This window comes from Peromyscus maniculatus, chromosome 14, assembly GCF_049852395.1.
Source record: "Peromyscus maniculatus bairdii isolate BWxNUB_F1_BW_parent chromosome 14, HU_Pman_BW_mat_3.1, whole genome shotgun sequence".
In the NCBI taxonomy this organism is placed as follows: Eukaryota; Metazoa; Chordata; class Mammalia; order Rodentia; family Cricetidae; genus Peromyscus; species Peromyscus maniculatus.
In genome coordinates, this window is record NC_134865.1 from 17,877,244 (window position 1) to 17,903,379 (window position 26,136).

General features: G+C 41.9%; 1 protein-coding gene and 1 non-coding gene across 5 annotated transcripts in view; both read right to left on the minus strand.

Moving 5' to 3' along the window:
• The window catches only part of Akap6 (A-kinase anchoring protein 6), a 504,011-nt gene that overhangs the window by 402,583 nt on the left and 75,292 nt on the right, over positions 1-26,136 (minus strand). The window lies entirely within an intron of this gene.
• LOC121822650 (U6 spliceosomal RNA) lies at positions 1,167-1,271 on the minus strand. Its single transcript, XR_006063819.1, has one exon. It is a non-coding gene; the product is annotated as a U6 spliceosomal RNA (small nuclear RNA).

Consider the following 26,136-nt stretch of genomic DNA (forward strand, 5'->3'; position numbering starts at 1 on the left):
GGCCCAGCCCCCCTCTCCTGCATTGTCCATTTTTAAGTTGGGTTATGCATCCCAGTTACTAACTCTATATCACATTGCGAGTATTTCCCCTCGCTGAAGCTCGTCTCTTTACTCTGTTGTTTCCTTCACCGTGCAGAATTTTGAGATTGGCGTAATCCCCGTAGCCTGCTCATGGATGATCTGTCTTTGTGCACACAGTACCCAGCACAGCACCAACACGCTTTAGTCCCATTTGGCCCTCAGTACACGCGCCTGAACTAAACTGAACTTCAGACTGAGAAGAGAGCCATTTCTCCCGAGGTTTGTGGTGTTAGTTTTGTTGTTGCTTTGTTTTATTGAGATGGAGGGATCTCACTACGTAACCTAGGGTGACCGTAACTCGGGATCCTTCACTTCAGCCTCCCAAGGACTAAGATTACAGGTGCATGCCATCTGTGGTGGTTTGAATAAAAATGGCCCCCATAGGTCTTTGGGAGTGACACTGCTAGGAGATGTGGCCTTACTGGAGTAGGTGTGACTTTGTTGGAGGAAGTGCGTCACTGGAGGCGGTTTTGAGGGCTCAGATGATCAAGCCGGGCCCAGTGTGGCATTCTCTTCTGCTACTGGATGTAGGACTCTCAGCTCTTTCTCCAGCACCACGTCTGCCTGCATGCTGCCATGCTCTCTGCCATGATGACAATGGACTAAACCTCTGAAACTGTAAGCCAGCCCCAATTAAGTGTTTTCCTTTGTTAGAGTTGCCATGGTTACAGTGTCTCCTCACAGCAATAGAAACACTAAGATACCATCATGCCTGACCTAGAAGTGTACATGTTTCTTGGGAAGTTTTAGGTTGCTCTTTTGGGGGCTTTTGAAAACAATTACCATACACAGTCTTAGATTTCATTATGGAATTTTCAAACATACTTAATTCTTGTTGACCCTCCTCCCTTCTCCCCCATCCTCCTGCATCTCACCACCTTGTATTTTTCCACCCCTCATGGACTCCTCCCCACTTGCATCTCACATTTCTTCACAGCTTTCTGTCCAAGGCCAAGAAGTGATGTAAACTAATAATTCTTAAGTCTCAAACCCCGAGTTTTAGGCCTTCCTTCCATTTTGTCTCTAGTTTGTAAAAATCAGATATTTTTACAATTATGTTCTTTTTTTAAAAAAATTCTTTATTTAAAAATAGGGAACGCTTCACGAATTTGTGTCATCCTTGCTCAGGGGCCATGCTAATCTTCTCTGTATCGTTCCAATTTTAGTTTATGTGCTGCCAAAGCAAGCACACAATTATGTTCTTTAAAAAAAAAACAAAAAACTGTTGTCGGGGTTCATTTCTCTAGCCCTGGATTTGGAATTTGGATGGCTAATACTTATCTATCATCGACACTATAGCAGAGCTCTAAGTGGATACTGTACAGGTTACACCGAAACATCTTCTCCTCTGCCTGCTGACAAGTTACTCTTTACAGAAATCTTAATGAGTCACAAAGGACTTACCAAAATAAAATGAAAAATGATAAATTAGTAAAGTTGCTGCTGGTGTAGTTATCGTGTTAATTTGTTTTGTCAGTACCTCCCTTTTTCCTAGCCTGTCAGTGACTCCTTCGTCAATCTAGCCTCCTGAAGACCCAATGCAGCCATCCAAATGGCAAGTCTGGCTCTACACAGGTGGAAACGGGCATCGTGTGTCCCCATGGCATAGTTCAATGTTAGGCCTAAAATTAGCACTCAGTGAGCATACGTGGAAAGGTTAAGAACCAGAAAGATAAAGGGAGAAGAGAGAGAACAGAAAAAGGAGAGAAATAAAAAGAGAAAAGAGATAGGCATGGGAAGAGGTACAGTCTGTTTATCTTGCAGATGAGGAGGCCACCCTTCAAATGAGGCCATCGAATCATTCAAGGGAGCTTCCCAGCACTCAGAGCTGGGTCTCTGCCCCAAGCTGGGCCTTATTGATTCTCCATACTTGAAGCATCCTCCTGCCTCTTTCTGAGTTTTTTCCCTCAGTTCAACCCTCAGAAAACCATGCAGAAGATCATATCTGTTTCATGAAACCTTCTTGACCGATTTCAACCCACTGTCATCTTCCACTCTGAAAACAATGTTTACAAAATCATTTTAATATCTAAAGAAACACAAATGGAACTTTTCATAGGTTCATTTTATGTATCTCTTCTTAGAAAAGACTTTCAGGTGAATTTTTAACACATAAAAATTCTCTCAACAACCCATGTAAATTTCTTAGGGATTATGGCTCATTTATCTCACTTATGATGTCTGTTGGGCCATTAAAAAAAAAGGAACTTTTATGATTTAGTTAATATTCACATCTCTGGAGCTCTCTTCCCACAATCTCCTATATGTCCTTCCTATGTCTCCATATTAATATTTAAGCCATCATTTAGCTTCCCTCCACAGAAACCAAACAGAACGAATTTGAACAAGGTGATTCACTCTGACTTGGTTTTCCTCCTTCAGAAACCTATCGAAACTAAAACCGGAAGTCCTGGTGAGTCACTCCTCTTTCCCTTACCCAGGAAAGAAGGCACGGGTAGGAAAGAGAAACAGAACAAGACAGGTTCTGTCAACACTAAAATCGTCCCTAGTTTCTGCGTGCCAGCAAATCTAGAAAATACAAGCCCAAAGCAGGTATCTAACACTTCCTCACATTGGTGCCCTTTATAGGAGTCATGTGTGTTAGCCATGGGAGAGCTACTCACCCTTCAATTGCACCCAGTGAAGGAGAAGAACGTATTCCAGTTACTCACCTCCCTGGTCCATTTCGCCAACACTAACAGGACCACTGGTTTCCTCCCTAACCAATCAATGTGTTATTTATAGCTGAGCCTCCAGGCTGTGCAGTTAGAGCCACCACGGAGCTCTGCTACACATTAGGAACAAAAGTTCTCGTTTGTAGGGACTCTAACTCAGTCATTATTGGGGTGCACGTGTAGTAGTTAAGCCTTTAAACCATTTGGTGAATCTAGCATTCGACAACCAGTTTCCTAAGTGTTATAAGAACCCAAACCACCAGACCAAGAGTCCCATTTTTATACGATGTAATCTGATGGCGGTGAAGGATCAAGAAAGCCTCTTCTAACTGTAGGGAACTGAAGCCGCCCTCCTGAGGGCATCAGTTTCTGATCTGAGCTGATTTGTCCACAGTCCGGCCATGTTTTACTAGATACCCACTTGACAGACAGTAGACACGTCTGAAGCCCTGACCCTGTCTTATAGGTGCAGCACATTATATGCACTGGGCCCACAGTGGAATGAAACAGACTGACTCAGAAACCACAGTCCTGCAACGGCCTGGCAGAGCTGCCTGCTCATAGACGGTAAGGCTGAAGGGAGCTACGCATTTCATTTTGCTTTGCAGTTTTAAATCATGGAGAACAAGACATAGAATGGTTACTGGTATTTGGAGTAGGTCAACCAGTAAAAGGATAAAGTCAATGTTTTAAATGGATTGTCCATGCCTTTACTTGTCTGAAAAAAAAAATTCTTAGCTCAGTTTAATAAACATAGCATGTAGTAACAGTAAGGCAGCTCTTGAAAGGAAGGGGACAGCAATCCCAGGATCAAGGGCAGTCACTGTGAAAAAGTCGCATCAGGCTAAGATCTCCATTGCTATGTTTTTGCCCAGATTTACTGAACGGTTCAGACAGTGTAACTGATGTACATACACATCATCTGGATTTTATCGAGTTTTTTTTTACTCTGCTGACCTATGGATAACAATGCAATGGGGACACTAAGGGCCCATCTTGCACTTACTGGTTAATGTGGCCTCGTCAATCTGAAAGGAGGTTTCTGTGCCTCCTGCCTCAACTATTTCTGGTCTCTTTTAGACAACAGGTCTCTCCCTTTAGGTGATGCTCCGATTCACCCACTGAGTCTTGAACCTCTCTGCACAAGCTGGTGCCACCCCAGGCTATTTTCATCCAGGTGCCTGCAATGGCCAGTCTCCGCCTCCAGTCTCCCAGGACTATTCTCAACAGTTTAAGAATACTCACCTTCCAACTTTGTCCAGTTTGTTTGCTCTCCCAGAATAATTATCAATAAAGCCCTTTTCTAAAGTTCCCTCATTATGTGAATTTTATGTCTACCTGTAAGCAGCCTGACCCTAACCACATTACTAACCCTTAATCTTTAAAGTGATTTTTCTCCTGCTTTTAAAACCCAAATTTCTGCTGGGAGGTGGTGGTGCACGCCTTTAATCCCAGCACTCGGGAGGCAGAGCCAGGTGGATCTCTGTGAGTTCGAGGCCAGCCTGGTCTACAGAGCGAGATCCAGGACAGGCACCAAAACTGCACAGAGAAACCCTGTCTCGGAAAAAAAAAAAAAAAAAAATTTTTTTTTTGGCATGGAACTTGAATTTGAACTTCTTAACATGAACTTCTCCCATGAGGCAGAGGTTTGGGGATATTGTGGTTTTAGGTATTTTTTGTCTGGTTTTGTTTGCTTCACTCAGGCTGGTTTGTCAGCTGACATAACCCAGTGCTCAACACTGTTCGCAATACATGGTTGGTGCTCAAATATGTGTTGGTAGCCCGGCAAGATGGCTCAGTGGGTAAGGCACTTGCCACCAAGTGCGATGACCTGAGTTCAATTCCCAGGAACTCCACGATGGAAGAAGAGAACCGACTCCCTCCTGAAGGCTGCCATCTGATGGTGGGACACGGACACACACACACACACACACACATACACACACACATACACACACACATACATACACATACACATACACACACACACACACACACACACACACACACACACACACACAGTATGTTGGATGATCAGCCCACAATCAGGACACCACCTCCCTCTTCTGCTGCTCCCTTCACCCTTCAGTCTGCATTCGGTTTCTTTTTCACAGCAAGGCCTTTAAATGTATCCTTCTTTTTGCCTGGTGTGCCTTCCTCACGCTGCCCCGCCCCTTCTGCCTCTCTCATCCTCCTGATTTCCCTCAGGACCCAGCTTTAAAATCGCTTCCTCTGGGAGACCTTCCTCCACCCTCCGTCTAGGAAATGGCCTTCCTCTACATTTGCTCCCGGCAGCCTGCTCTTCTCTGAGCTCATCAATCCTCACCATGCTTCATCATCAGCAGGATCTCCCCGCTCCTTTCCCTGCCAAGTCGATTGTGCTGTGATGATGTTTATACAGACTCTCAGCACCCACTCACCCCGCACATTGTCTATCCCGGACTCAATACACGACTCTTGAATTGAAAATAAAGTGGCACGGTCTTTAAAGATGAACAGAGAGATGAAATGGAAAGACAGGCCGCCTAACTCTGTGATGACTCATGCTCAGTTCTGGATACTAAGTGTTAGTGCGAACACATCCCCTTCCTGCCCAGAGAAAGGCAATCAGTAGGTTAAGAGTATAAACCGAGAAACTGAAATAGTTCAACCTAGAAAAGAGAGAAGAGTGAAGGGTAGAATGAAAGACGAACTCTTAAATTGTCTACAAGTGTATTAAACATGGGTTTGCAAGCGTTCGGTTGAATGGATGGCAGGAGATTGGAGGATGACAGATAGGGGCTTTGACAATCAGAGTTACCTGAAAATGAATGTGCTGTCTGTGGAGCACTGAGCTCCCTGTCTCCAGAGGTGTTCACAATGGACCACATTACAGCTTTGGGAGGTGTAGGTGGGCTTGACTGTTCTTAGCAGTAAACTACAGAAGACAAGTTGGAAGGATTCAAGTATCTAAATAGTTTGGTCAGATTAGAAAGGAAATCCAAAATGGTCCCAGTGTGGACTTCACTAAGCTAGCAGGGAACTCATCCCACCCACTTCACCCACCCCACCCACCCCCTGTCCTTGTCCTACAGACTGGAGGGCTGAAGCAGGACAGAAAAGCTTAGTGAGCAGGACAATAAAGACAAAGTCTCCAGTGGGAAAATTAAATTAAAAAAAATGCAACCCATGGCAATGCATTTATATTTAAAATAACAATAAAAGTTGTAAACAAATATTGGAGTCAATAATTAACCTTCCATTAAAAAGAAAGACAGACATCTAGCCACTTTAATTTCAGGTGAAGAAAGATCTTATTTTGTTTTTCAAACCAAATAATATCTGCTAATGTTTATATTCATGAACTTAACTCCTTATCAATTAATAACTTAAAAATCAACAAAACAAGGATGCAAATTAAAAATTGCATGAACATAAACACTCCCAACCACTTCATACAGGTTTTAGATGTATTTTATGTATATGACTGTTTTGCTTACATGTATGTTTGTGTATCACATGTATGCCTGCTGCTCATGGATGCCAGAAGGGTGTCAGATCTCCTGGAATCCTAAGGATGGCTGTGAGCCACCATATGGGTTCTGGAGATTGAACCCGGGTCCTCTGGAAGAGCAGTAGGCCCCCTAAAACACTGAGGCGTCTCTCCAGCCTTCCATACTCTTAACCCCCACTTCAAGTGACGGCACCCAGTGGATCTAAGACTCTCAGTGACAAACTGATGACATTGGCCTAGGCTCCTCAGTTGTTTTGCTGACTTAGGAGCGGCAGACATCCTCAGCTGCCATGTCTGATTTTGTATTTCGGCCTCTTTCATTCAGCGGGAGTTTTCCCAGGGGACTGGGACCTCAGTACCCAGGAGTAATTAATCTAAAACACCTTCTGAGTAATTCATGGTCTCACTCAGAGCAGCCCACTATGGACAAATCTCTGATGCCTTTACACCTGACTACCATGCTGGCCACTTTGAAGAACTCACTCTGGGGCCACAGGAAAGTCAGGCTGGTGGTTACAGTGTGCCCGGGTACTTCCCTCTAGTGTGCCCGGGTACTTCCCTCTCGTATGCCCGAGTATTTTTCCCCCTCAGTCTCCTGTGAGCTGTGCTGTGATCTTGCCCCTGGGGCATAAGCCTGAGATTGTAACACCTTGAATTTAATAACTAACACATTTCCCATACAGTGTAAATATACACAAAAATATGCTTTACAGCTTGGACAACCACTTTTGACCATCAGCCCCCCAACACACACACACACACACACACACACACAGAGAGAGAGAGAGAGAGAGAGAGAGAGAGAGAGAGAGAGAGAGAGAGAGAGAGAGGAGAGAGAGAGAGAGCATTTTCTAATCCAAAAACTTTTCACTTTCTAGTTAAAAAGCACAGCAAGAGATAAAATATGCAATGCGAGTGCAAGTCAACATTCTACAGTTTAAAAGGCTTAGTTTTTCAGGACAGATCATCTTGCCATCACAGTAGTTTTTAAAAACTTCGCACTGAAGTCGGAGAGCATCTGCTGAGAACCTCAGCTCTGCGCTCGCCCCACCCCTGGTCACTAGCACTCAGGGAGGTGCAGGAAGCAGGTTGTCAGTGGAATCTGATAATGCCCCATAAAGAACTAACCTTGAAGATCCACAGCACTGGATGTAGTTCAAGTGCTGCGTTCTCAGCAAAGGAGGACTTACCAGCTAGTAAAATAATGAAATCTGTCAAGCCGGCATTGAACCCCTGCAAATGGGCGAGAATAGGGTAGGCAGTGAGGGCCTGGCACATGAGCAGGCAACTCCTCGTGAAGACAGCACAGAAGAAGGGCAGGTTAAGAGACAAAATGATGCCAGGGAGGCCAAAGTCCACGGGCTGCTTGGTGTCTTTTGTTTGCTGTTTAATTGGAGAGGTTTTGAGAGCGGTCACTGTTGCAGAATATTCCTGTATGTTGTATAAAAAAGCCTCATGCTATCAGAGAACATTGCATAGTAAACTCAGGTCTAGACACCTAAGAACCTCTAAAAAGATACAATATGTTTTAAAATGTGCATAGGCTTAAAAAAGAAAAGAAAATGGGTATAGATTGTCATAGAAAAATAGTTTATAAATAATATGACAAAGTCTTTAAAGAAAATAATATAAAAAGATAAGTCATGTAAAAATGGAAAATACATAGAGACTCTGGAACTTGTATGGTGTTGCACTGACTTTAAATTTTTTGATTGCTGATAAGCAAACAATGGCTGCTGAAAGACACTGGATTATAAAAACTACTAAATTAAACCAACTTATATATTTTTTAAAATGCCCTAACTTCAAAATGAAAGTAAAAAAATATGTTACATTGGGGAAGAGGTTATGCTTTTGTTTCCACAGAAAACAAAAGGTTATGGATTTATTCAAGGTTAATAGAGATCAGATTTGATCAGGAGACCCCTGAAAATCCTGGCTATAGACATAAAGAAATAAACCTTAAAAAAAATCTAGAAGACAGGTGACATATATTTTACCTACTCAAACATGAAACAAAAAATCATCTTTAACTGATTTGTGCATACTGCACATTCCATACTTGTATTAATGCAAATATGTGTGTGTGTGTGTGTGTGTGTGTGTGTGTGTGTGTGTGTTACCTTTGAAAGTCTGTGTTTTCAGAGCAAAGGGACCAGAAACCAATGAAAATGGGTGTCCCAGGTGACCCAGCCTCTCAGAGTACCTCTGTTGCAGTTTCCTCAGAGTTCTGCATCCAGAACAGCTTCAAGGCTGTTAGCTGAGAGGGTTCATCCTCACAGACTACCAGCCAGGACTTCAGATAAGCCTTACACTTTCCCATCACACCGAGACTAGACAATAGCTAGTTCTCCCAGGACTTGAACAATATCCTAATTTTCTCAGGGTCCCCCAAAGATGCCAGCTCCCCCAAACAACAGGAAGCAGTCAATAGCACACAATGTCCACATTCCCAAGATATGGGGTGGGTGATTTTTGGTTGTTCTGTGGGGGGTTGTCATCATTTAGGGGGTTTACAAGTTGTTACTGGTCATGGTCAGAAAAAAAAATGAACAAAGGACATTAGATTCAAGGATCTCTTTCTAAAAGGAAAAGAGAGGATATAATATAGAAATGATAGGATAAAGAGTAGATTGTTGACTCTGCTTTTGAGCAACCACTTGTCTCAAATATTTTACATTGGTATGGAATTTTCTATATTGATACAAATTTAAGGTTATTTTGTCATACTGCATTATGTGTTTCTATTGCTTATTTAAGGTAGTCTACCTATGCAGCTCATTTAACAATGAAATGTAAATTTCTAGTCCTTTAAAGTTATTATTACAAACTAATTAGAATAATAAAGAAATGCAGCCGGGTGGCGGCGGCGGCAGCGGCGCACGCCTTTAATCCCAGCACTTGGGAGGCAGAGCCAGGCGGATCTCTGTGCATTCGAGACCAGCCTGGACTACCAAGTGAGTTCCAGGAAAGGTGCAAAGCTACACAGAGAAACCCTGTCTTGAAAAACCAAAAAAAAAAAAAAAGAAAGAAAGAAAGAAAGAAAGAAAGAAAGAAAGAAAGAAAGAAAGAAAGAAAGAAAGAAAAAAAGAAATGCAAGTTAGTAGTTAGTCATCTATAACAATTAAACTTATAGTCATGTTAGGTATGTTTTCAAAGTCAAACAGAGATATATTTTAGATAGACAGGTGGTCTTCAAACATTTCAGAGATCAACAAAATATGGCATGTTCTAATAAGAAAGATGTTTTAATAAGAAAATAAGGCTTTTTCATGACAATGAGACACATCTGCTCTTGGCAGCACCAATCTACCTCAGAGAAGATGATGGGCATTGAAGAATCTCCATGTAGAGTGAGTAGAAGATTTCTTAATAAAGAAAAAAGAAGAAGCTCAGGAAGTTAGAAGAGGTCAATTAGCTGAAGAGAAGACAGAGATGCCTATTCCCCAAGAAAGGAGGAAATAGTGAGTAACAGATGACAGGAAGCAGGCTTGGGGTGACGGAAGTGCAGGATTCTCACCTTATTATCTATGGGGCTTTGGTGAAGTAGAGAGTGTGACCTTCCCTTGAGAAGGGTGAGTTAAATAAAGAAGAATGGATTTCAGGTAAGAATTTGGGCTGGAAGTTGAAAGGACAGAGGACCGGCTGGGAGGCCTGTCTGGTGATCTAGATACCCCGGTAGTCTTACCACCGTGAGATGGAAAGTTTCTTGGGTGCTACAGAAGCTGTAGGAAACTGCCCACAGGTGGAAGGATTGGTGATCGTGGAAGGCACACATTACATGGTCAGTTCCAAAGGAAGGCTTAATGGGTTTAGACATTGTTCTTGGTGATAGGTTCCCCTGAGAGAACACAAAAGGGAGAGGTCTAGCTCCCCCATAAATCAGTATAGACATGTCCCTGGGCTGTGGAAAACTCTTGTCTCAAGAATCTCCCTTTCTAGTCTCCTATACAGGAATTATTAGATGAGTAGCTTCCTATCTCGAGGTGACTCACTAGACCCAGTTACTGCCAGTGTGTATCTTACAAAATCTACAGGAAGATAAGAGCAACTCCGGAAGCAATTAGGGAATGTGGCCTGTGGCTACAACTGGAGTAAACCCAAGGAGTAGACCCAGTGACAATGTCCTTGTGGGGATAGGTATGGCCTACCTCTGCCCTTGTGCTAACTTGAACACATAGGCTAGCTTCCTAACGTGTGTAGAGTCCGTCTAGAACTTAGATCACTTGGAAATGGATTGATCCCCGTTTCCATTACATTTTTATTACCATGTCATTAACTTTATGAATAAAATGAAATTCCACAGTCAAAGCATCTTAGGGAACTTGAACCTACCAACTAAAGACAAAAAGAAACCAAACATTCTGAGTAGGACCCTGACGTGACTGACATTTTTTTGTCAATATCTAAAAATGTAGTCATCTCACCAACTGTGAGAAATGATTCAAAGAGGCCCCTCTTCACTTTTTTGGGGATTGAAAAATCTTATTTCCTTTCAAATAGCTATAATTTACTGGGAGTGGGTAGAGGACAGGAACACGAATGGGTAGTCTTGAAGTGGAGAGGGAGAGTATGATCTAAATCAATATTTTGCAAAAGCTTGGGAAATGCCTCCAGTGTAAAAGAGAAAGAGAAATTATAGCTCTTTATTTTAGACAGTAAAATGCCCAGTTACTCACTTCCCTTAAATCCCCCCTTTTCAGTGGCTGGAAGGGACAATAGTGGAGGATTCTGCTGTCACAGCTACAAATCAACCAGCAGCAACCATGGTTCCCAGTCTCATCGGACTTTCTAAGATCCCTGAGATCTTAAATGTGATCATATGAGAGAAAATTCTAATTTTTTTTTCTTTTTTGAGACAGGGTTTCTCTGTATAGTTTTGCGCCTTTCCTGGAACTCACTTTGTAGACCAGGCTGGCCTTGAACTCACAAAGATCCGCCTGCCTCTGCCTCTCGAGTGCTGGGATTAAAGGCGTGCGCCACCACTACCCGGCTCCCTAATATTTTTTTTTGAGACGGGTTTCTCTGTGTAGCTTTTGGAACCTGTCCTGGAACTCACTTTGTAGAGCAGGCTGACCATGAACTCACAGAGATCCACATGCCTCTGCCTCCCAAGTGCTGGGATTAAAGGCATTTGCTACCACCACCTGGCTGAGAGAAAATTCTATATTAACGTCGAGAAGCCCAAGGAGAACCAATAGGAACTGGTTCAACTCTCTGCATCAACTTATTTCTCGAAGAATCTAGTGTCTTCTTGTTCATAGTTCCTTTTCTCACTCAGATGTTACAAAGAGTAATCTGGATTCAATGTCTCTGCCTCCCAATCCCAGGAAAAAGTAGCTTCCTTTCACACTCTGCTTTTGGTCTTTTGTTTTGTTTTCCTCCTATCACTCAGACTAGAGATATAAGGGTTAGCAAGGAAGACAATGCCCTACCCTAACTGCTCACAGGCTAATGGAGGAGACAGATGTTGCCTTTGAGGTCCCTTTCTTAGCACTGTCTGTGTGACTCCTTTTCTGTGGAATTCTCACAGCCTTCCCCGCCTCCTCAGGAGCCACACAATTCACTTTTCAACCAAGTGGTTGCTCCTCTGTGAACTCCTCGTCTACTCCCCACGGGGACTTAAATGCTTGTTTTCCATCGTCCCCCAGCGTATAAGCAGCCTGTTAGTGGTCAGGGTCTCATTAATTGTTGAGTTTGTTTTTGTCTATCTACTCACTAGAGCAACAAATTCTACAACAGAGAAAAGTGTGTTTGTTTGTCTATTTGCTTGTTTGCTTTTTCTGTAGCTCCAGTGTCCTGAATAGCACTGTTCCTACTACTGATCTAGCAAGTATGTGTTATCTAGTCCACTTCTCGGATGAAATGCTCCATCCACTAATCTGATCACACTACCACTATCAAGGCCATCTTTGTTTCATTCTGACCTCTTCCCCTATTCCATCAATGTCTGAAATACTGTCTTTCTCTTCTCTCCAACTCCATGTCACAGCCTCAGCTCTTTTTCTTTTTCTCTCTTGACCTATAACTTGCTCGTCAGTTTCAGTCCTCTCAGTACTGACTCGTCTTTCAAACTGATGGAGAAATGGTTTTCTAAAGCACAGTCCTGATTGTGTGACTTCCATATTCAGTAAGATGAAAAACTTAACTCCTAGTCGCAAGTCTACATCATTTCTTCAGTCCGTGGCCTCTATGACTGACTGCCTGATCCCGGCAGCCATTTATTTATTCACCTTACCCCTGAGTCACAAACTGGTTTAGGCCACATTTATTCATGCTTCCCTGTACACAGTCCTTGATTAACCTACGAGGAATATCACCATGAGTCTGCTCCCTCTCCTCCCAAACACATATAAAAACACTCACAGCACATAAGTATATGTGTCTTGTTCTGGTCCTTGCAAGTACTTAGTTGGGGTAGGAGCTTTCCCCAAATGTCAACGTTTTGTTGAAGTTTTCCCCAAATCTGGTAGAGTTGACTCGTTCCCTTCCCATGGTACCCATGTTATTTTGGTTTAATTCCCAAATTTTAGTTACCTATACAGACCTGAATCCCCTGTAATGTTATAAACCCATTGGTGTCTATGACATATCTTATTCATCCTTCTAATGAGCATGAATCATATCACACTGACTAAAGACAATCTTACTGGATATTTTCAGCAGTGCTAAAGATGAACATCAAGTCTCATGCCCAAAACATTCCAAAGAGAAGATATAAAACACTTAACCTGGATGCTGGGGTACTCGCTTGTCTGCAAGCAGAGGAGCAGACCAGAGCATCCCTGAAGGGCTCTCGTTTCCTCTCACAGCATTACTGTGCTTCTGTAGTCAATCAATGGACTAGGTGATGTTGGATCTATTAATCAATCATTCTATTCGCTTTCCCAACAGCCTGTAAGTTAGACAAGTCATTCTCATTTCAGTGCCGAAGAAAAGCAACTCAGGGAAAAGGCTTGCCCAGGCTCCTCCACTAAGCCAGCCCAAGAGCATCTACTGACATGATCAACCTGCACAGAAGAGGACACCAGTCTTCTTCAGGTGTGGAAGCAAGAAACACTCCGCTTCCCCTCTGTGAATGTATAATAAATGCATGTCCAGGAACAAATGGTTTCTCCTGTAGCACAAGAGAAGTCTATCTCCCCTGAGATTAAGCCTTTAGAGTGTAAAGCAACTTCACCCCAAACCAGCAAGAATCTGATCCTTCTCATAGCTGAAGCTGGAAATCCACCCTGCAGGCAGGGACAGTGACCCCAGAGACAAGGAAGAAGATTCTAATTAGTTTCTCACATTGAAAGTTGCTCTGAAGAATCTAAAATAGCATAGATGACCTCCCTTGAATGGCCCAGTGGTTCTCTAGTTATGGTGTTTGAACTAGTTGCCAACCTGGCTGGTTTATCTTCTCTGCGATGCTGGCCACACTGACCTCCTGGCCGAAGTTTGCCACCTCCTCTTACTTCCCCTCATCCTCCGCCATTTATAGCTGAGCTTAACCTGGATTCTCTCATCCCACCAGCTTCCTCCCCTACAGATCAGAGCTGACACTGTGTTCTTGGCCTGAAATTATCTTCCCCAGCTTCTCAAATCACACAGTTAATAGACAAAGGGGAGATAATTTGAACAATGTAATAAATGAACATAGTATTAGATGCTAATCCAAAACATAAAATAAGTATGTATGAGTTTATTAGTGAATCATATAGAAGAAGGAATGAATATTCCTTACATGAAAATGCAATTAATAAAGGTAGATGAATAGGGGAAATTAAAAATCACTATTATAGTATTATGGTGATAATTGTTTCAAGATAATGAAAACTGTGATCAATGGATAAAAGTTTTAAGACAAATAACATGGGTACATAGCCCCCTCAAAAATCCTCCCTCTAGATTTACCAATTAATTTGTGTATTTTAACACATGCCCACTCTAGGGGGTGGACCACTGCAGCAGAGCCCTTGACTAGCATATGCCAGGCCACAGTGTCCTCTCTATACTGTAGTAAAAATTCAATTTATAAGTGCCAAACATCCTTTGATAGATCTCCCTCCAGGAGAGGAACTCAACTCCCCTCCTTTTGAAAGCCCGACTAAACTGAATGACTTACTTCTAAGGAATGATCATGAAAGGGAGAAAATAGTAACTTTGCTGGCAAACACCAAGGGAGCCATGTGTTCAAAGTTAAATCACCAGTAACTAGCTGTATGGACATTATGAACCTTCTATTATGATGCAATGAGAAATGCACTTCTGTGATGTTCTTCCCAAATCAATAACCTCTGTCAGTTCTGGAGCAAATAACAGACAGACTCAAATTCAGAGACACACATCTTGCTGCTAGTCTGTAAAAGTATTAGCAACATAAAAGACTATGAAATATAGAGAAATCATCACAAACTAGAAGACAGTGAGGTCATATGAAAACTGAATTCAATACAGGGATCTAGGTTGTAAATAGGAAGAGAAAAGAGACACTAATGGAAACTCTGGGAAAATCTGAAAAGTCTATAAATAATAGTAATGTGTCAATATACTGTGGTTATGCTAAATTTTTTAATTACAAATTTTCTTTATTCTTGAGTGTTTCATACATGTATGCAATGAAATATGATCATGAACATAACTACCCACCCCCATTTCCCTCTCCAACTCCCCCTGTATGCCCTCAAAAATGTCCTTTACCAACTTCATGTCCTTTTGGGAAGGACATAAACCATTATATCAAATTAGTGCTGCCCACATGTGCATGGGTGTGGGACCATCCACTGGGGCGCGGGAAACCTACCAGCGGGCACACCTGCAAAAAGACCGTCTCCTTCCCCAAGAGCTATCAGCTGCCAATAGCTCTTCAATGACGGGTAGGATTGGAGACCACATCCCTGTCTATGCTAGAACCTTGACCTTGACTGGCTTGACCTTGGGTAGATATTGCGCATGTGCTGGTTATGCTGGACTCTCACAGGAGAGGAATCTGGATGAAGGAGATAGAGAGAAGATAGATAGATAGATAGATAGATAGATAGATAGATAGATAGATAGATAGATGATGGATGGGTAGATAGATATAGACAGACAGGTAGATGAATAGAAGTGAATATATTCTGTATTATCTTTGCAACTCTTCTGTAAATAAATATATTTTAAAATAAAATGCTTTTAACATCCATCTCTTCTTTTTCCATTTCTTTGATGCATCCTGTATTTTATATATTTAAAATGATCATGTTTCCTTGAAAAATCAGACTTTTTCATTTCTAAAGACTGCCTTCTTAGAGAAGTCTCTGCTCAGGAAAGGAAATAGTGTCGTATGATGAACTTCTTCGGGATTTTATCTCCCTAAACTCCACTGAGGCATTCAGTTCAGCCTACTTTATTTTGTTTGTATTTGGTACATGTCTCTCTTTTTGGCAGCTCTACAAAGGCAAAAGTCCTTTAAACCCCACCCACATTTAGAATCCAATGTTCACCAGCTGAGTTATTGTTACAAAGGAAGCCTCCATCCATCCAAGGCTAGTCCCTGAGCCAACCCTAGTTTTGAGTCCAGCCTGCCAGCTGTTGTTTCTCCAGATCTCCTCTGCACCTGGGACCTCAGCAGGTATCTGCCCTGATAGAAACTTACAGCAGAGCTCTGAGGCCAATCAGCCCCAGGATGATTTATATAGATCTTTACCAATCCTGGTAACCATTGAAAATACAGCCTGCATGATCACCGGACTTACTCAGTGGGAGTCTCTGGCTGGTCCAGGCATCTTCCACCTGCTCTACATCCCCCAGTTTTCCTCCCTTCCTGCTCTTCCCTAGGGAATCCTACATGCTGTTCTAGCTCCTAAGTAAACAAGTTCACCTACCACCAGAATTTGCTCCCTTGACCTCCCAGCTTTATGAAATCTGGGCTTTCCTCTAACCTTGAAATTTACTCCAGAACACGCCTGGAGGAAACTGCTCTTGTCTCTCTGTATTCCTAGACCTCACCCCACACATAGGTTGGAGATCAAACTTAGAGTGAAATATAAAGAAAACAAAATATACCCAAATTATTTTGGACCCCAAACTTCATCCTTGATAAGAAAACAAAGTTTCCGTTTTAACCAGGAGGCAAAGGTTCCTGCCATCCTATGCTGAACATCAATCCCAGGAATCGCGCACACACACACACAGGGATTCTGAATTCTAGATCAGGGAAGTATAAGATGTGGCAAGGATCAAATCCTGGCTGTCTGATGTACTTCTAAACTTGGTACTTGGAAATCTGTTCCAGAGTTGCGGAATGGGGCATGGAGAGCTTCTGTAGGATAGCCTCCCGTGGAAACATACCTAATGCACTGATGCTTTGGAGCTCTGGAGGCTACAGTGCTCTTAGGTGCCTGGTGTCGACGCTGTAGGGAGCACTTGTCCAAGATGTGGGTCACCTGGATGTGCTGAAAGTCACCTCCTCCAAGCCTTTACTAAAGCACGGCTGGTACTTTTGTTTAATCTGAAAACCTTTACCACCTTTCAAAAAATAACTAATCGGTCACAAAACCATATATCCATGAGAGATGCAAGTAGTGTCCTTGGCTAGGATGGCCGGCTGTGCATTATACAAAACCACCTCTAAGGTAGCATAGGTTTGCATGGTTATCAGTAAAGTTTCCCAGAAGATGGCAGGAACACGCATCATTCAGACAGATCAGTCTGCTAGGACAGTTCCTAGACAGGGTGGTGAGGCATTTTGAGGAAGGAATGTCTTTTCTTAATTTCTATGACAGTATCATATGAACCAGTAGCAGCCATATCTAATTATCCATTGTAGGGTGATTTCCCGTTCACTAGCCGGTGATTTTGTTTTTTAAAAAAAATGTTATTGAGCCGAAGTCTTGTTTTATAGCCCAGGCTAGACTCAAACTCGTAATCTTTCTGTCGAGTGCTGGAATTACAAACGTGTATCACCGAGCCTGATCTTCTAATCTCTGAATTCATGCGTATCACTCCACAGTAAGAACCCACAAATATTCTTAAACTTTTGACCATTTCCCTTAGAGTTTCTACAAATATAACCTCAATTCAAATAAACATTTATCAACTTGGAAAACTAGCAATAACACACAAAGCAATAATCTATCTAAAACAGTACATTAAAGTGTCACAGTTTATTCACACCAGTTTTAAAGAGTGTGTGGTTTCTCTCTTCCTGCACTACAGCAGCTCCGTGACCTGGTTTCTTCAGTAGAAAAGTCCAATCACATTACACAGCAATGCTAAAATGTTGCCCTCAATTTATAATGGAAGAGATTAATTTGCTCTCAGCCTCTAAAATGGATTAATTTGCATTAATTGCCTATTAGTAATTTCTCAGTAATATTAAATATGTCAACAAATATTTCTTGGAAATAATGACTATATAAATAGTCCCTACCATTTAGGAGTTAAGACATACATAAATGAATAAAATGCAACATTTTCCCATCAAGAACTTAACACTTTGGTAAGAAAAGAAAAATACACAAATATATAATGGTAATTCAGTGTAACACGGTCCTCATTAGAAGCATGTTAGGTTCAACCATAATAGGAAGGAGGGATGGAGAAGAGGAAGGAAGCAAGTCAATGACTATATGTGAAGCCTTGAAAGCCTTCCTAGGAGGAAGCACCTTGGTCCAGTCTTGAGAGATGAATAAGAATTAGCAGGTGGACAGAGCTAGGGTATAAGAAGCCTGTGTGGAGATTCAGGCTTTCAAACATCAAAAGACATGCAAGAAGGTACACATGTGTATTGACTGTCAACGCGAATTGTATCAGCAAAGGGTACAGAGAATGGAGGATTCGGAAAAGGAGGTGGTGGGAGATAGAGGCCATGCTGTTGCCTATAGATGGGCTTTTCATAACATGTCAACCTGCAGGCAAGAGGGTGATCACTGGATGACTCAGAAAAGTTCTGCCCAGAGTCAGAGCAGAACGGCTTTTCAGAATGATCATTCCAAGTTTTGCGGAAAGTGGATAGAAGAGGCCCACACTAGGAGTTGGCCATGGGACAGACAGGTGATGAGAAAGCCCTAGAGAAAGAAGTGTAGGGTGACTGCCTGAAGACATTCAGGGCATGATCTCTGGCATCCAGGCTGAGGACAAAGCTGAGTCCTGGGGATGTGGATGGCAATATTAAGCGCTGGCATCGAGGACAGCCCCATGCAGAGGTGTAGCCCAAGCCGTGGAGTTCTTGGACTCCTGATGGCATCACCGATAGAATTCAGAAGGTCACAGAACTTAAATGTGAGAAAAATTACAACCTCGTATTCACTAACTGAAATGTTCTCCAATAATTTCAATTATAAATACAGAAAACACACCCCAGAAGTATTAGCAATGCCTGTGATCACCAGAATAAATCACATCACAGTTCTTAAGCGTATTCTGAGAGCACATTTATCCTAATTACTGCTTACAATTATAGTAGTTATTAGACCTATCAAAGGATCCTGTTATTTAGTGTATTAATTTAAGAAAGAGAGATGGGGAGGAAAGAAGAGAAGGAATGAAGGAAGGAAGGAAGGAAGGAAGGAAGGAAGGAGGAGGAAGGAAGGAAGGAAGGAAGGAAGGAAGGAAGGAAGGAAGGAAGGAAGGAAGGAAGGAAGGAAGGAAGGAAGGAAGGAAGGAAGGAAGGAAACACCAAGGCGTGGTGCTAACACCATAAACCCACACTTGTGGGCGGAGGTAGAAAGGAAGAATATTTGGGGCCAGGCTGGGTTACATAGCAAGATCCTGTCTCAAAACCAAACAAACAAATAACAGTAACAAAAATAAAATCAGCAAATCATATTTTAGCCAGTCATCATGACTCAAAACAAACCTGTAATCCCAGCTCCTATGAGCCTAGCCTGGGCTCCATTATGAGTTTCAGGCCATTCTGTACCAAGATTCTGTCTAAAAATTATAGCACAAAACTAACAACAATCAAAGCATTCGCCGTTGTATCACAGTTTTCAGAACTATTTTTACAGCTACATCTCAGTATCATTCTATGTATTTTGTTAGATGTCTTTAAAAACATTATCCAGAAAAGGGACCGATGACTTCCCCCTCCCCCCAGAGGGTCTGTGCACAATTCAAAAAGCCCAGGTTAGTATGAGAACAAAAGCATCAGAACACTTGGGACTCAGAGAAAGCAGGTGAAGAGAGAGCCAGGACAGTGCCACAGCAGGATTGGCGAGAGCAGAGGTTTGTGAGGACAGACCCACAGAGTTGGAAAATAATTACACAGAGACTGGACTTTCCTCAACTTACCAGTTACGGTGTAGATCAGCCAACAGTTCTCTGTGCGCAACAGAGCTAACAGACACGAAAACACAGGCTGAAGGAGTATGAAGTAGCCCAGACTCTGAGGAAAGAATGGAAGCAGTCCATCGAAAAGAGGAGAAAAGAACCGTCAAGGGTGGGGACGAGCAGGTAGCAGGAAGTCGCTGCCCCTCACTGTCACTCCCCAGACTTTCTGGCTCGACCTGACTTTAGGCTCGCGTCCATTGCAGTTTTCCTGAAGCGAGCTGACAGGTGCATGAAGACCCACAAATGAGAAAGGCCATTCCCTAAGATACAGAGGGCCACCAGGATGCTAAGTGGGCAAAATCAAATGCCCAGTCTCTCCGGTGACTTCAGTGAGGGCAGTCTCCATGTACCCGGATCCAGATCACTCCTGTGTAGGAGACGGCTTAGCAGACAGCAGAGTGTCCTACTCTGCCAGAAAGCATGCTGTTAGAAAAGAGACCTGGGAAGATGTTCGAAAGGCAGAATCAGGGGCAGGCTTTGGTTGTTTCTAACTTAGAAGAAATCTGGGTGTGTTTCTATTTTATTTTATTTATTTATTTATTTATTTTATTATTTTTGTTTTTTGTTTTTTTGTTGTTTTTCGAGACGGGGTTTCTCTGTGTAGCTTTGCGCCTTTCCTGGAACTCACTTGGTAGCCCAGGCTGGCCTCGAACTCACAAAGATCCTCCTGGCTCTGCCTCCCGAGTGCTGGGATTAAAGGCGTGCGCCACCACCGCCCGGCTTTTTATTTTTTTATTTTTATTTTTATTTTTATTTGGTTCTGAGTGTGTTTCTAGAGGAAGGAATCAAAGCAAGAAGAAAAGCCAGGATGCAGATGAGCCTTGGGGTTACAGGCTCCATCTGAGCAGAAATAAGTTACTATTACGACTTCCCATGCCAGGCATTCACTGCACCAGACATCACTCTAAACACCCACATTACCTCTTAGTACTGGAGCATTAAAACAACGATCTCCATTTCCCACACAGGGGAAGTAAAAACCAGCACATTTTAAGCAAATTGTCTAAGTACACAAAACAAGAGTAGAAGAGTGCTGTTTGACAATGTTTTACCTCTTTGTCTAAGGCCCAGCACCAAAGAGAAGTGTTCCAAATTGTTGGTACAACAAGATGAGATGAGGTATGAGCTATGGAATAGGTCTCCATCACTTAGCTTCATTTTTTTTTCCCCTTACAGGGAATGGCCAGTCTATTGGTTGAAAAATGGGAATTGAGAAAGGCAGAGCTCTGGCCCTAAAAGTCTTTCAGGTTTGTACAGGAACCCATGTCCACAGCTGAATAACTCTTTTTTAAAAAATTATATATTCTTATAAATTGAATATTCTTCAGAATATCATACACGCATACAATGAAATAGGATCATACATAACATACACACACACACACACACACACACACACACACACACACACACACACCGGAAACTCTTTACAGCTGCTACAACAGGGCCATGGAGAAGGGGGAGGAGAGGTGAAGGAATTGGAGGACAGAATGCTGACCAGTATAAATGAGCCAAGTTCAGGTCCCAGCTGTGTTATGAAGATGAATGGCAACAAAGAAAACCAGCCAATGTGATGGCTCACCCCTGTAGTCCCAGCTCTCTGGAGGATGAGACCGGGGAATTACCAGGTGTTGAAGGCCAGGCTGTGCTACACAGTAAGTTTGAGACCTAGGCTACAAAGTGTGACTGTGTCCCAAAACATCAGAGAAGAAAAAAAGTAAACAAAATCTGCAACTACTTCAATTCATGATGTCTATGGCTCTAAGTGGAGATAAACAAAGCTTACAATTCTTATCCTACCTAAGCCAGAAGTAATGTTATTAAATACATTCAATTTCCACCAGTAACCACTTAAGCTCAGATCTATCTACAAAGTCACTTGTCAGCTTTTAACAATATTTCTACTTCCGTTTTTCTAAATCATTAATACATTCCTTCTCTTTGCTTAAGATTACACTGTTACCAAACACTATTTTTAGAGCACCAAAGATAATAATCTTGTATAAGGAAATAGAAATTTAGAAATTCTAAAGATTATTTTAGGCTTTTGGTCTGGAAGAAGAAATTAAAATATTCAATATCTATTTTTAAAAAGTCATCTAAAAGTCTTAAAATAAAGGTGCAGACTTGACAGTTCCAAGCCTCCATGGAAGCAATACTCTCTCACAAACATTTGAGGAATGTGGAAAGTCATCACTGTCTGTCTGGAAGTCAAGTCTGGGATACACTGTTTAGTAGACAAGAGGTAAATCCTAGGACAGAACAATAGTAAAGATTTATTTCATTCATGTACCTTCCATCTGTGGGTCTGTACATCATAGGAACTGTCTGGGAGAAAGCATGCCGAATTGCTAAGCTATTTGCCCATGACACTGGAAGGCAGTGACCCCCTCGCCGCCACCACCACTTGAAATGTCCATCCTTCTACTTTGTTTTGTTTTGTTTCTGGATGTTTCCTTTTTCAAATTATAAAATGGTTATGTTTAACTTGAATTTTTCTTTATACTGGCTTTATAATCAGCCATTTCTCCAAAATGCCTTTTATCTTTTCATTGAAGAGCTGTATAAAAAAATCCACAATCTAGGTAGTATATTACTTCAACTAGCTTTTAACATATGTGTTGAGGATTTAAGGGAGTGTGTATGTGGCACCTCTTAACATTGAGCTTACATAATCACTCAGCAATTAGAAGACCTTATGGTTGGTATGGCTATTGTTATACGCACTTTTAATAAATCTGTATGTTTCAAATCCTCATCCCAAATGGCCCCCCGCTGGCCACAGCATCAAACCTTGATATGTCTGCAGGATTTCTGTATTTCTGCTGCTGAAGACCACATAAATCTAAGAAATGGAATCCCTCTATCCCTAGCTCAGGAGCCTGCAGTCACTAGCCAGAAGATACTTTACATTTTCCCCAAGCTACAAAATCTAAAGACTTCTGTGAGAAAATTCTTCTCTGATTTTACAATTTTAAGTCAAAATGAAACATTTTTGAAGAGCACTAAAAAAACAAAATAAAACAAAACAAAAACCAAGCACTCATACATTCACATAAATTCACAACAAATTCAAATTCACATAAGGTCCAGACGGTGCAGCTTTGAATTTCTGCCCAAAATAGTTGTTGCTTTAAAACAGTGAGACGTCATCTTTGGGGAAGATGGGTACTGTCCTTCAGATACATAAAAACACAATCAAATCAGTCCTATTTTGTGAAACACGATGTGACTGTTCTTACAGGGCAATGGACCACAAATAGACAACCCCTTTCATGAGTGAAAATAGAAAGGAAGAGTCCTGCGAGGGTAACTTGAAAGGTCTTTCTACCTCAAACATCCTGGTTGTGAGCGTGGCTGCCAGGAATCTTCTAGAACAAGATCAGGTAAGAATCCTGGAGGATCTGTGAGAAGGATGTTGGGACCAATGTACAGGCCTCAGGAAATGAGAATGGGACTGAGTAAAGGACAGGGAGGTACTTACAGCTTTCAAAGAATTATCTGAACTTTGTCATGTTCTTGGGTAAAGGACACTGAAAAAATCCTAGTCTATGTTAGGGAGTCTTGGGACCAGATGGCTTCATATGAATGTTTTACAGCTCCTGAAAAATGTATCCCAATTTTCCTCCAAGAAAGAATTATAAGAACCTATAAGCAAAGCCACCTTGGAGGAATTTTAAGAGAGACCTCAGAATTCTGGTAGAAATGGTCCATCTTCTGGGAGAGAGGTGCAGAAGAGACCACGTCAACAGAAGGCACAGAATCAAGGCCTTAGAATAAAATTACAGGTCTTTATTTATTTTCTTGGGGATGTGCCTTGTGTGTGCTCCAGCACACACGTGTGGAAGTTGGAGGACAACCTGTGAGAGTTCGCTTTCTCCTCCCAGATAGGTTCCAGGGATCAAATTTCGGTCGATCTGGTGGCTTAGCAGTAAGTCCTTTCCCCGCTAAGCCATCTCGCCAGCCCAGGCTCCTTGACTTTTAATGTTCAAGCATTAACATTAACTAAACTTTAGAATTCATTATAATGACAATCATGGGTAGAGTGAGTTCCAAGAGGTCTGCCCTAGAAGTAGATGTGTGGCCAAATGTGTTAGTATTATGAGGATGAGAGTCATTTGGACCTATGTTGAGTTTTTATCCATCTTGTAAACCTCAGTGTCTCTCATCTGGTAAGAGGTGGGTAAGAAACTTACCCTGGTTTGATAAGATCTATAATTTACTTTAAGATAATTTGACATCGTGTGATATGTATGCCAATTAAAAAGTTTCACTTCAAGGCAAACCATCTAATAGAATAGTTTTCATTTGTTGAAATTAGATGTATCTGTGCAGGTTAGCTAAAACAGTTTAAAAATGCGGGGTTGGGGATTTAGCTCAGTGGTAGAGCACTTGCCTAGCAAGTGCAATGCCCTAGGTTCGGTCCTCAGCTCAGACAAAAAAAAAAAAAATGCTCATGAGAATAAACAATAAGAGTTCTCTGAAGTCTTCACTGATGGCACCTTTTAGTGATGTCTTTGTTTCTGTGTCTCTGAACATTGTTTTAGAAGTTCTGATGGTATGGTGTAGACTAAAGGATGCAAACCCCTACCACCAGGAAAGCTGTGGACATACAGGTGGAACCCCTAAAAGAAACTGAACAGGCACGGTGGCTAATGCCTCTATTCACAATAGTTGGGAGCTAGAGCAGCAGAACTGCTATAAGTTCAAGGCTATAGATACCCTGTAGTTAGGAAAAGAAAAGAACCAGGAGAGCTCATCAAGCCTACGGAACAGGTGGTATAGAATATGTGATGTCTGCTTTGCTAATAAATGCCAGTCTACTAAATAAATATCTCTGTGGATGACAGGCTGTAATCTCGGGCTCTCACTCATTAAGCTTGATATAAAGGCTCTGGAAGAATAACTACCACCACCTCGAATTTGGGGAGTGGCCATGGTTTCCAAAAGTAACCTGAAAACTGTGCTATCAAATTGGCTTAAAGAAATTCTCAACCCCAATTCTTCATAACCCATGGGTTCCTATGAAGTTAAATGAAAAGTTTCCCAGGCAATTTTGTGCTCTGAATATGTAGCATGACCTCTGTGTCTGTTAAATGTTCGCTATCATGTCTAAAACTGCAAGGCTAATCATACTTAAGCACACAATATACTATAGGTATTGGCCTGTGTCAAAAAATAAATGCATACTTTTAAAGGTGGGATTTCCCTTGACAATATTATGAGCTTTAATTTTGATTTTTGTTATTCACTAGGCCCCAATTTTTCTATGGAAACATTTTCTTAAAACTAGAAACAAAATATAAGGAAAACAAGATATTTATTTGTATTTTAAATAATCTTTTTAAATAGCAATGGCATGAAAAGCCTTTCCATATTCTCTTCAAGCCTCATCTCAAACACTCTGTACACTCACTCTCCTTATATACTTTTATAATCTGTTACATAACACAGTGGACACTTGTACTTAATAATATTCCACATCCAACCAAATGGAACTCAGAATCATTCCTCAAAGCTTAGGTCAAATATGACGACCCCATTAGACCCCAGACCCCAATAACTACACATCCGTGTACTTCAGCATAACACTTTATATGTAATAGAATTAATTAAATGGGTTTATAATCTTTCTGACTGTCCTGTTACTGTTTTGCTATGTGTATTGTCCACAGTCACGGTCACTAGGCAGATGTTCAATGAATGCGTGCTGAAATTCGACGGCTGTTCTATGCAGGAACTACCCAGAAGCTCTTGGCCTTATCATTCTTCACACATCCAGATAGCTCCTGAAACACGATACCCTGGATGATGACAACAGTGTGCAGGTGGATCATGGGACATTCCCTTAGGAAAGCAGGCATGAAGATGGCTGTTAGAACAGCCTTCAGGCTCCATGAGCAGCAGCAAAGACCCAGGACACAAGAGAGCTAGTCAAATTGCACCTGAGTTCCACGCAGGGCCACCTGTGAGTACCGTTGTGCCAGAATCCTTGCGGAACTCGAGAATGGGCAGGGTTTTTGTCAACAGTACTCCCAGATGTGTGTTTACAAGCTTGGCGTGAATAAGTAGTAACATACAATAAAAGAATTACTGCTTTATAAATTCACAAGTTATGAGGACAGAGTTTGAGAAATGAGCAAAGGCTTTTAAAGGGACCTGGGGCTCATGGGGTACGATGCCAGGCTCCATTCATAAGCAGAACCCCTGTTTGTCTCCCCAGTTCTTCACTGTGTTGATTGTGTGATGCATTTCCTGCCTGCTTGACAGAAAGAGCTGATGCTGGTACGATAGCCTGACCACTGATGACCCACGGGTCTGGAACTGAAATAGAAATTGTTCTAAAATGAGGACAAGGCAGCGGCAGGCTATAAATAGTTCAGTCTGTACTGATCACTGCTGAGTATTTCCTGTACTCGCCTCCTGATCCCACACTATGCTAGGTATTTCATAAACATTGTATCCAAGCTCCACAGTGTTTGACAAAGCAGCTACTATAAAGAAAAGCAGGCCCTAAGAAGGCTGGGTAGGCAGCTAGCAGGTGGGTGGCCTAACCTCTAAATTCAGAAACCTAAGCTCACCAGCAGCCCG